Source organism: Scyliorhinus torazame, chromosome 27 (genome assembly GCF_047496885.1).
Source record: "Scyliorhinus torazame isolate Kashiwa2021f chromosome 27, sScyTor2.1, whole genome shotgun sequence".
NCBI classification, from domain to species: domain Eukaryota; kingdom Metazoa; phylum Chordata; class Chondrichthyes; order Carcharhiniformes; family Scyliorhinidae; genus Scyliorhinus; species Scyliorhinus torazame.
The window spans coordinates 15,159,284-15,171,464 of NC_092733.1; the positions used below are offsets into that span (position 1 = coordinate 15,159,284).

The 12,181-nt window shown below is 46.5% G+C and overlaps 1 protein-coding gene across 1 annotated transcript in view; it reads left to right on the forward strand.

The window, feature by feature from the left end:
* Window positions 1-10,548: 10,548 nt before the first annotated feature.
* rtbdn (retbindin) overlaps window positions 10,549-12,181 on the forward strand; it is a 62,852-nt gene continuing 61,219 nt past the window's right edge. Inside the window, exon 1 of the mRNA XM_072490991.1 lies at window positions 10,549-10,744. The gene's annotated coding sequence lies outside the window, so the exon portion shown is untranslated. The remainder of the gene's footprint in view (window positions 10,745-12,181) is intronic.

Here is a 12,181-nt window from a genome sequence, read left to right on the forward strand (position 1 = left end):
AGCGACATCCACCTCCTGTAAATTAATTTTAAAACGTTCACCTCAACCACTCATCGAGGTAGCAAGTTGCACATTCAGTAATTACATAAAAGTCCATTAAGAAAGAAAACCTTCCTTTCTGAAAGAGAAGATTTGAGATGACCTTGTTGAAGTTTTGAAGGTTATCTGGGTAAAGCTGAAGCAGGCATAGAGGTCACGATGGCAAAGGGTAAGGAGGCTGCACAATACTCTGCCATGGATTGAAGCAGAGAGTATGTGAGCATTTAACAATAGGTTGGATAAGTACTTGGTGGAAAGCAGAGTAGGAAGGCAGAGTGGACATGTGGAATTGCATAGCAGGTACAGAATAGAAACAGGCCATTCTACCCAACTACTGCTGCTGTTTACAGTCCACATGAGTTTGGCCCAATCCCAGCATACCTGGAGGCAGAAGTTAAAACTAGTTGGGGGGGAAGAAGTCAGGCAAGAGGATACTGAGTTACAGAATGAATTCCAGGACGAATGTACAATTTATAAATGAGGAGTGGGCCGTTCGGCCCCTCTATCCTGCTCTGCCATTCAACACGATCATGGCTGCTCTTTTTGTGGCCTCAACTCCACATTCTGCACCCCCCCCCCCCCCACAATAACCGTTCACTCCCTTGCCATCACAAATCTATCTACTGCCCTCAGAATATCCATTGACCCTGCCTCCACCGCTAACTGGGGTAGAGGGTTCCAAAGACGCATGACTCTCTGAGAGAAAGAATTTCTTCTAATCTCCCTCGTAAATGGGAGACCCCTTATTTTTAAACACGTCCCCTAGTTCTAGTCTCTCTCATTAGGGGAAACATCCTTGTAGAATCCACCCTGTCAAGTCCCCTCAGGATTTTATATACTTCAAGGAGATCACCTCTTAATCGTCTAAACTCTAATGGATACAGGTCCAGCTTGTGCAGTGCAAAGGTGTGCAGGTTAGGTGGATCAACCATGATTAAAGCATGGGGTTAGGGGGACAGAGCGGGGGAGTTGGCCTAGAGTGCTCTTTCAGAGGGTCAGTGCGTACCGGCTGGACCGTATAGACTCCTTCTGCACTGTAGGGATTCCATGAACCATTCCTTGTGTTATAGGCCAGGGTTTAGAGAACCCCAAAGTGTATCATGGAGTTCACCTGACCCACAACTTTTAATAGATTATGGTATGGGGAGCACACGGCCCACTCTACAGGTGTGGGACAGCAGAAATGGAAAAGTATTTTTTAAAGCAGAACAATGTTTATTCTATGAACTCAAGTTAACCTTTTTAAAACAAACAGTGAACATCTTAGCAACCATCAATTCAAATACAACCCCCAAAGAATACAACACTAAGTAATCCTTAATAACTTCCCAAACAACATCCAGAAGACAAAAGAACACCTTTTAACAGAAGCACATTAGGTTTACATTCACTACTGAGAACATTTATAATTCTGAATTCACCAAATGATCAAGAGATAGTCTTTTGATGGCAGAGAGAACAGCAGTACAGCTGCTTGGTCTGGCTTCAGCTCCAACACTGAAAACGAAACTAAAACACACCCTGCAGCCTGCTCAAAAACGAAAGTACAAAGCTGACAGACAGCCCAGCTCCACCCGCACTCTGACATCACTGATAAACACCCATTTCTTAAAGGTATGTTTCTTAAGCACCCATTTCTTAAAGGTACTCTCACATGACACTTGTAAGATAAACCTCTCCCTCCATCCCAGGTAGCAGCTGAATGAACCTTCTCTGAACTGCTTCACATTTATATTGCTGGAAGAAAGATGCTTTGAAGGCCGTGAGTAAATTCAATAAGCTGTCAGATGCCTTTGTGGGTAGAGGAAGAATTCTCGGATGTGATGGAAAGATGAGTAGGCGATTTTGGTCAACATGGGTCAATGATGGAGAGACAAAACCTGCTGGTCAGTCCATCCAGCCACTCATACGCAATTATAATCCCTTGGGAATCACAGCTCCGCCCCACCCAAAACTGGAGAGATCTCCCGGGAGAAGAAAAATCCAGACATAAACTCAAATTAATTTGCAGGGGGAGAATATCGGAGAAATTCCCCTCCGTGTCAGAAAGGAGACACCGATTCGAGTTAATGACTTATTTCCCATTTCAATTTTACACATGTATGTTATGAAATTGGCCAAACATTTCACTTTGTCCTGGGATCTTTTCAGGGAAATGAAATAACTGTCCCACCAGGATGGACCTAGTGGCAGAGATGAAAAATCTTAACACCTCGAATTCTTTGGCTTGCTGCTTGCACAGTAGGGCCAAGCGAGATACTGTGACGCAGTAAAATGCACCTAACCCTGCACACGCTGTACCAAAGGCAAAGGCGAGAGAGGGAGGGGGGGGCGGGGGAGGAGAGAGGGAAGGAGAGAGAGTGTGTGTGGGGGGAAGAAAAAGAGAGAGGAGAAGGAGACAGAGAGAGAGAGAGAGAGAGTGTGGAGGGGAGAAAAAGAGAGAGGGGGAAGGAGACAGAGAGAGAGAGGGGGAGGAGAGAGAGAGAGAGAGAGTGTGTGGGGGGAAAGACAGGGGGAAGGAGACAGAGAGAGAGAGGGGGAGGAGAGAGAGAGAGTGTGTGGGGGGGAAAGATAGGGGGAAGGAGACACAGAGAGAGAGAGAGAGGGGAGGAGAGAGAGAGAGTGCGGGGAGGAGAAAAAGAGAGAAAAAGAGAGAGGGGAAGGAGGCAGAAAGAGAGGGGGGAAAGGAGAGATAGAGAGAGAAAGTGTGGGGGGAAAGAGAGGGGGAAGGAGACAGAGAGAGAGAGGGGGGAGAGAGAGAGAATGTGGGGGGGGGAGAAAAAGAGAGAAAAGGGGAGAGAGAGGGAAGCAGACAGAGAAGAAAAAAAGAGAGAGAAAAAAAGCAAGCTGACAAGAAAGTAGTGTCAGCCTTAAAGGTCAAACATCTCTCTTGCCGGCATGAAGCCGAGGAAAATAATCTAATCGATTTTAAAACATTGTATCTACACGAAGCAGTGAGGAACCATCAGAGAGAAAAAAAGTTGTCATATTTGTCTTTTCAACAAATAAAAGTTTCCAACTTAATCTGCAAGGTTAACCTGATTCTCACTGAAAAACAATGGGAGCTTTAATGTGCTGAATATCTTTGAGCTTTTTTGATGACACTGTGTTTTCTATGGCTACAGAGAGTGCTGGGAGATCGCTGCCAATTGTTGCATCTGATGTGTTCAAGTTGAATTTTCTTTACCTTTGCTTTTGCAAGCATTCCGGAGCTGTCCTCCACCTAGCCACAGACACGTTGATCTGTCTCTCGAAATCTCCATGGATACTATCCATGTAATTCTTCAGTCAGCCGTACTAAGGATTTGCAAGTTGTTCCTCTACCCCCTCCAGCCAGTCTCCCAAATACAATCAATCCCAGGCTAGTTCGCTGCTGAGAACACGTTTTGTCCAAAGGCGGCAGCATAGTGGGCAACAACCCACCCCTGATTTTGATAGTGTGGGGTTATTTTTCTGCAAGATGTTTTTACAGCACCCAACAGCCTCTTCAAATACCCCCAAAGCTGAGCTGGAAAGACCAAGCATTGCGTCAGACCTTTGCACACACAGGGGTTTTACAAATCTTGTTAAGTTTTATTCGGTGGTGGGGTGCACTGGCAAGGGCAGCACGGTGGCACGGTAGTTAGCACTGCTGCCTCACAGGACCTGGGTCCGATTCCGGCCTCGGGTGACTGTCTGTGTGGAGTCTGCACGCTCTCCCCGTGTCTGCGTGGGTTTCCTCCGGGTGCTCCCGTTTCCTCCCACAGTCCAAAGATGCGTAGGTTAGATGGGGTTACGTGGATAGGTAGGGTGCTCTTTCACAGGGTCGGTGCAGACTCAGTGGGTCAAATGGCCTCCTTCTGCACTGTAGAGATTCAATGATTCTATGAGGCAATATTTGTTGCCCTTGAGAAATTGGCGATGAGCCACTTTCTTGAACCACTGCAATCCATGTGCGGTATACACCCACAGTGATCATTTGACTATTCTGCTGTTTGATACAAGTAGGTATCTTTCCAAGTCATTTCAGAGAGCAGTTAAGAGGCAGCCTCATTTCTCTGGATTAGGAATGAGCTGTAGGCCAGGACAGGTAGATTTCCCTCCCTGAGAGGCATGACTGAGCCAGAGGGTTTTTAATGACGATTCAGTAGTTTCAGAATTCTCATCACTGGGATTAGCTTCTTTCTTCCAGATTTATTGGATACGTGAATTGAAATTCCCCAGCTGCTGTGGGAATTCATGTCTCCAGGGCGTTAGCCTGGATTACTAGACCCGTGACAATACCCATTGTGCTACCATCCCCCCCAAAGATGTGGCCTTCGACTGAAAAGACAACCCGACTGTGTAGTGATGCTTTGTGCAGTTGAAAAGCTCTGACACGAATTGGGCTTAGATCTGAGTGATAAGCAGTTGAATACAGTACAGGAGTACCCTCAGTTCCGACAGGGGGTACACGGCTCTCCCCCCCCCACCCCCCCACCCCCCGCCCCCCGACAGAGAACTGATGTCCTACTTTTTCGGTGCAACAAACCCGTGTCGCCCATTGGAGGGATACACGCACACACGGGAATCAATTTTTAAAATGTCATTAACAATGGATTGGGGCAATTGCAATGGTATTGAGGCCAAAGTTCAACACAGAGACAGCAATCTCTGTAACTGAGAATTAGGTGCTGCGCGTATTGGGGGCTGGGTCTCCTAGCCAAAATCGCGTTCGGCGCGGGCAGAGAATGACCGTTTACCCGGAAATCGGGACCGGCGCCGGACCGGAGAATCGCTCGGGAGTTGCTCGCACGCGATCAACAGGGCGCGGGCAGGGGGCCATTGACGGCCCCCCCCCCTGCGATTCTTGCGCAAAACTGGCTGAGTTCCCGTCAGCGTGTTTCTACACACCTATCGGCCATTGGGAACCTCGGGTGCTGGCTGCGGACTCTGTCCGCGGCCGCCCTGGTGGAGGGTGGGGGGACTGATCACCGGCAGGGGGGGGGGGTCTCATGGACAGCCAGGGTAACGATCGGGTGGCACTGGCCCGATCGCGGGGGAGCCTACATTTTTAATGATGGTCTGCAGTGCGAGTCTGCCACGTCGCATGGCGCGGCCACCGCTGTGCGCATGTGCAGACTCCCGACCGGAAGTGCGGGGCCCCGTATCCGCAGCCAGAGCTGCGAGAAGCACTCCGGGGGCCTGCCAGCCTCCTGCAGGTAGGAGAATCACTCAGGACTTTCTTAACGAAAGCCCAGAGTGAAACGCCAACTTTTTACACTGGCGTGTGGACATAGCCCCATTATTGGAGAATCCAGCCTGGGATCATTAAATTTAAAACTGAGAGGGTAGGCAGTGATGTGTTGGGTGTTCTGGATCACAAACAGGTCACCAACACTGGAAGTGGTGCAACTCTATTTTATTATAAGGTTAACTATATTAACATACTTGAACTGTGGGTAAATGCAATACCAGCTTTGACTGTTGACCCTTGCCTAGTCCTAACCAGGTGATGCACTCAGCACATGGTGAATGTCTGTGTTGCAGGCTGTGAGCTCTGTGCTCCGAGCTGGCTGCTACTAGAATGAGCGGGAACTCTCCTGTCCCCTGTCTTTATAGTGCGTGTGCTCTCACTGGTGATTGGCTGCGGTGTTGTGTATGCTGATTGGTCCCACTACATGTCCATCAGTGTGTGTGTCTGCACCATGATACACTGGTGTATATTATGACAGGCGGGGACTCAGATTAACATCTCACCCCAAGGACGGTGGCTCCGACAGTGCAACACTCCTTCCAGACTGCACTGGGAGTGTCAGCTGGGGTTTTGTGCTTCAGTCTCTGGAGCGAAATCTGAACCCACAATCTCCTGATTCAGGAGCGGGCGCGCTACCCCCTGGACCAAGGCCAATAGTCAGGCCCGGACATTTCAGGTTCTTCCCGCAGCAGGAAAGCAGCCAAATGTCTAGCGACTTTAAGCGGGAATGTCTGGGCGCACAGAAAGCCTTCTCCTCAGGGCCAACAGTGTCACGAAAAAACAGCAATGTGTAAAATTGCCCCGTACAGGAGGTAGTATTTTACTGCGAGAAAATATCAGACCTTTTCTTATGGAAGGGGGGATTGGGGGTGGAAGGTGTGGTGCACGGGAGGGAGGTGTGGAGCATTGACCGATCAGTCTTGTGCATTATTTTACTTAAGAAGGCAATTATTTAAGTTGTTGGACATGATTTGCCATGCCAGAGACACCAAGGAATTGTAACCAGTATGACGTTACCTAGAGGAATGAATGCATAGGCAGAATCTTTAATTGCTATCTTCCATACGTGGCACGTTCAAAAGGAAAGGAAGACATCTGCTAGTATAGTTGGGGTAAAATATCATTTGAAAACAGGAAACATTTCAGTCTCGACCGTTCCCGAGCCATCATCAATCCCCAACAACCCACTGAGTGAGATTGCCAATTCACTGCTGGATTTTTAGCTTTTGTGGGATGTGGGTGGCCTTGAGCTGAGTGGATACTAGGCCATTTCAAAGAGTGGCTGAGAGTCGCCAAACACAATGTAATGGATTTGGATTCACAGACTAAATAAGGATGACATTCCCTTGAATGTAACAAAGGAGTTTTTGCAACAATCAACGAGAGCTTCATGGTCACATTCACTTCCAGGTTTTACCAATTCAGCTCCAACTCTAGCAGCTACCATGGCGGGATTTGAACCCACATCCCAGAGGATTAGGCCTTTAGGTTCCAAGTCCAATGCCATCACTGCTACACCACTTTCGCCCCATGGCGAGAGGCAGTTCAATGCTGTACCTGAGACTTGACTCCCAGTTCATTTCACACAGGACAGGCAGAGAGGAAGCTCTCAGCCCGCCAGCCTCCATTCCAACACACGTTCTGGAGGTGACCAGCAGTGTGGAATTGCTATACCAACCCCGCTCAGTCCGCAAGCAAAATCCCGACCTATCGGGCCCTTGCCAGTTTAATTCACCACCTTCCTCTCACGCTGGCATTTCTGTCTCGGCCTTGCGCAATGTTCCAGTGAAGCTCAACGCAAGCTTGAGGGACAGCACCTCTGCCAATTAGGCCTTCTGGATTCAACATTGCATTCAACAACCTCAGACCATGAACTTTGCCCTCCAATTTGTTTTTTGCCCAGGGCCAATCCGGATCTTGCTTTTCTGTACTTGCTTTCAGGTGGAGCTATTCATTATTCCACCATTAACACTTTGTTTCTTTATTACTTTATTTTTAAGGGGCAATTTAGCGTGGCCAATCCACCTACCCTGCACATCTTTGGGTTGCGGGGGCGAAACCCATTGTTTCTGTATTACAACCATTACCACTCCTTTTGTCTTTCTTTCCATGACATCTCTGTTATTTAATTTCTCCCGCCCTCTACCCTAGACCCACCCCCTACATCCCCTCCCCTCTTTCAACAGGATAAAATCCATCACATTTCTACTTCCCTTCCATTCTGAAGAAGTCATGTAAATGCTATGATTTTTTTCCAGCATGACTTCAGAGTGTGTTATGATTAAGAACTGCAGGAAAAGAGCCAATCCATTGCTGTTTTTGTGCTGGGAACTTCACATGTAGCAGAGGACACTAGCAGCAGTGGGAAAGAAGACAGGGTAAAGCAAATCGAAAGGGGGAAAAGACAAAGGTAAAGAGCTCCACAGTTTACAGGTCTGGAGAATGAGTTAAGAGTAGGGAATAGGTATAATGAGCCTTCATTTTAATATTGGGTAGGCACTGGGGGATGAATGGGCTTTGGAAGAACAAGTTAAATGGAATCATGTGATACTCACTGCAGTGCTATCAGGTTTTTCTCCCCCATATGAATCGGAAATTAAAATCTATCTACCTGAAACTTATACCATCAGTTCCAGCTATGTGGTTCTGTGTGACTTTCGTTTTAGTCTTGTGATGTACACTGGGTTATTTTGCTCTGATCGTTGCTGCAAGTTCATTATCGCATTCAGATTTTGGGTTTAATAGGTCACATCGTGTTGGCGGTAACATAAATCAAAAAAATGCTGGAAATGCTCAGCTGGTCGGGTAGCATCTGTGGGAGACAATCCTTTGGGTCGACGAGCTTTCATCATCCCTCCAATCACAGTCAGAATTGGACACGTGGGCGGGTCTCCAATTTCTAGATTCAGGGAAAGTAAAGGGTGCCTATCAAATAACCAATATTGTGCACATTACAAAAGAAGATGTACCTTCACCATTCCCCACCATGAAGAAAAAAGATACTCTTAACCAGCTGCTTGTTTGATGATTTTTGATGTCAGTATTGGTGCTAAAGAGCGGGGAACAGGGAGGGAAATGCGTGCGTGGTGGTGGAGTGGACAGTAGGGGGTTAGCTCAGTCGATTAGATGGCTAACATGTAGTTTGGAATCAATGCCAACAGCTCAGGGTTCAATCCCCATTCCAGCTGAATTAGCTTTGGGACCTGCCTCCTCGCCCTGCCCTGTGGTAAAATCACAGCATTAGGTGTGATTTGGCAACCCTCAAATAATCGTGGATGCTACCCATAGAAGATTGCCAATAATCGTGGATGCTACCTGGAGATTGTCTTAAATAGCAAACCCATATAGCAGATGTTGTCTTAGGCAGAAGACCGATAGTATATGGCATTCAAGAATCATAGAATTTACAGTGCAGAAGAAGGCCATTTGGCCCATCGAAAAATAGGAAGCAAGGCGGAGGGGTAGAGGGGTAGCACAATCAAGGATTGATTGTGCAATAGTTAGAGATGACCTTGTTCAGATCAGGATGTGGAATCGGTTTGGGTGGAGATGAAGAATAATAGGGGAAAGAAATCATTAGTGGGAGAGGTCTACGGGCCTCCTAACAGCATCCACAATGCAGGACAAAGTATGAAAGAAGAAATATTGGGTGCTTGTGATAAAGAGATGGCAATCATCATGGATGATTTTAGTCTACATAAAAATGGGGAAAATCAGATTGGCAGTAGTATCCTGGATGAGGTGTTCATATAATGCGTTCTAGATAGTTTCTTAAAGCAGCACATTCTGGATCCAACCTGAGAGTAAGTTATATTAGACATAGGATTGTGTAATGTGACAGGATTAACTCATGACCTCAAAGTAGAGGCATCCCTAGGTAGCAGTGACCACAATACGATTGAATTTTACATCCAGTTTCAAATGGAAAAGAGTGGGTCTAAGACTAGTTTTTTAACTTAAATAAGGGCAGCTATTTGGGAATGAAAGTTAAGCTAGCTGAGGTGAATTAGGATCTGAGGATAGATCAATAGAGGAGCAGTGGCAGCCTTTTAAGGGAATATTTCAGAATATTAAAATAAGTATATTCCCACAAAAAGAAACATTCTAAGGGGAGGAGCCATCGTCTGTGGTTAACTAAAGAAGTTATTAATAATAATAATCTTTATTGTCACAAGTAGGCTTACATTAACACTGCAATGAAGTTACTGTGAAAAGCCCCCAATCACCACATTCCGGCACCTGTTCGGGTACACAGAGGAAAATTCAGAATGTCCAATTCACCTAACAAGCACTTCTTTCGGGACTTGTGGGAGAAACCGGAGCACCCGGAGGAAACCCACGCAGACACGGGGAGAACGTGCAGACTCCACACAGACAGTAACCCAAGCCGGGAATCGAACCCATGACCCTGGCACGGTGAAGCAACTGTGCTAACCACTGTGCTACCGTGATGGAAAACATCAAACTTAAGAAAAAGTCACACAACTGCACAAAGATGAGGAGCAGGTCAGGCAATTGGTCAGAATGTAAACAATGGCAGAGGATGACTGTAAGGTTAATCAGGGGAAAGAAGTTAGAGTATGAGAGGAAGCTAACTGGAAATGTAAAAACGGGGCATTTAGAAAGGAAAATAGTTGAATTCCCTGCCCAGTGAAGCAGTTGAGGCTCCTTCATTAAATATTTTCACGATAAAGAGAGATAGTTGTTTGAAGAATAAAGGAATAAAAGGTTCTGGTGTTCGGGCGGGAAAGTGGAGCTGAGTCCACAAAAGATCAGCCATGATCTCATTGAGTGGCAGAGCAAGCTGGAAGGGACAGATGGCCTACTCTTGCTCCTAGTTTTTACGTTCTTATGTTCTTGTTAGTGTTTGATTTGTATCCCAACTTGCCTCTGTCACCCATGACTCATTTTGCACACTCTCTCTGACTCACAAAGTTCTGGGTTCGAGTCCTACTTAAGGACAAACACCAAGTCTGATACTCCAGTGCTGCATTATCGGAGGTACCCTCGTTCAGGCTTGAGCGGAGGACCAGTATGGGCCGAATGGCCTGTTTACGTGCTGCATATCCGCTATAATCTCAGAGATGAATTACTGACTGATGCCCTAGAATTTTTTTTTAAAAGTCCCCTTGAGTTCCTCATTCGCTCATCCTTATATATATTTGTAATACACTTTGTAATACACACAGAACACTCGATGAAAAGGGGGGGGGGGTGAATTGATCAGATGAGGACCCCTCCCCCTCCCCGCCTCCACCCCCACCTTAAGAGCTGTGCTCCTCCCTCAGCCCTGATCCATTGGTGTGGTAGTGAAGGCAGGCTTCGGAGGTGGGGAGCTTAACGAGATAGAGCTCCGTCCAACGTGCAAGACTTCAGGGCCAAGCTCTAGAGCTCAGCGACGCAGAAGCAGAGGAATTTGCGGTGTCCCTCCAACTGAACTCGGCAGAGACCCAGCTACTGGGAGAGAGATAGAGAGCGGCTGTATCACAGGTACCCATACAAACATGCCTTCAATATTATACAGACAGTCATTAATTTACCCTAGTGTTAACTGCAGCATTTGAACAAGTCATGTCATGTACGGTTTCCCCAGAGATATTGGCGACCAGTTTGCTCAATTAAATCTCTCCTCACATAAGAGAATGAAAATCGTGTTTATTTATCTTTTTTTCTTTGTATTTGGCTGAATTAATCTGAAGGAATTCTTCGGGGTGGTCTTACTATTTTTTTTTGTGGGGGGGAGGGGGGGCTGTAGATGATTTGTCCAAAGAATATTAATGGTGCTACGATTTGATTTCTTTATTTAAAAAAAAAAAAATTCTGTACAACGGATGTTCCTCTGCCCCCGTTTCATTTTTTACACTTTTTTCAATAGAAATGCGTCAAAGTCTCCAGTCAGGATGTGGGTGGACTGTGAGGTGACCACATGCAAGGGACAGAGTCCGGGTGTGGGTTTGGGGAGGGGAGTTTGCGGGGGAGTTGCATGGAATTGACGCTGAGTCAATTTCCTAACGTTAAAGTCCCTTTTTTTTATTTTGGGGAGGGTGGGTTGGAGTGGGTACCAGCAGCCACTCACTCCTCGCACTCAATTCGCTTTTCAAAATGAGTGACTATTTATTTTGGGGTGATTTGGACTATTTCTGAGCAAAATTGGGAAGCCTCCTAATCAATTGCAACGGGACAAGAGCCCATTCTGGCAACTGCAAGCGATTCTGCCCCAGAGAAATTGAATAGTTCTACCCAAATCAAAATGCACTTTGGCGCTTTTTGAACAAATAAAAGAAAAATGAAATACGTTTTTTCCAAAGCACATTACTTTTATTTAAATTCTCCATTCATCAAATTTACCCCCGCCAACACATTTCCAAAGCACTTTCTTGAGTGGGGAAGATTGTTAAATAGGCAGCCCGCTTTCCAAATCCTCGACTGGCTTTCACAAAATATATATTTGGAGTTCGTTTTTTTTAGGTTGCTTCCGGAGTTGTGTCAGCGTGAATTGCACAAGGAAGGTTTCTCGTCTCCCTCCCATTTTAAATTCGAAACTTAAACAACACCGAGACAGACTGGATGTTTTAGGAAGGCGGTTAGTGGAATCACTTCGATGCAAGGGCGAAAGATGGAATAAACTAGAGCAACTCTCGAATTATGGAATATTTCAATAACACTTTGGACGCCTGGGCTGTTCGGGCCGCAGGGGTGTTTAATTCCGTTACTGGGACAGTCTCGGGTCTGTGTGACTGCTGTAAATGTGTGTTCCTGCTTCTGACAGCTTCTCACTCCCAATTGCCCTTAGTGTCCAAAATTGCCCTTAGTGTTGGGTGGGGTTACTGGGTTATGGGGATTGGGTGGAGGTGTTGACCTTGGGTAGGGTGTTCTTTCCAAGTGCAGACTCGATGGGCCGAATGGCCTCCTTCTGCACTGTAAATT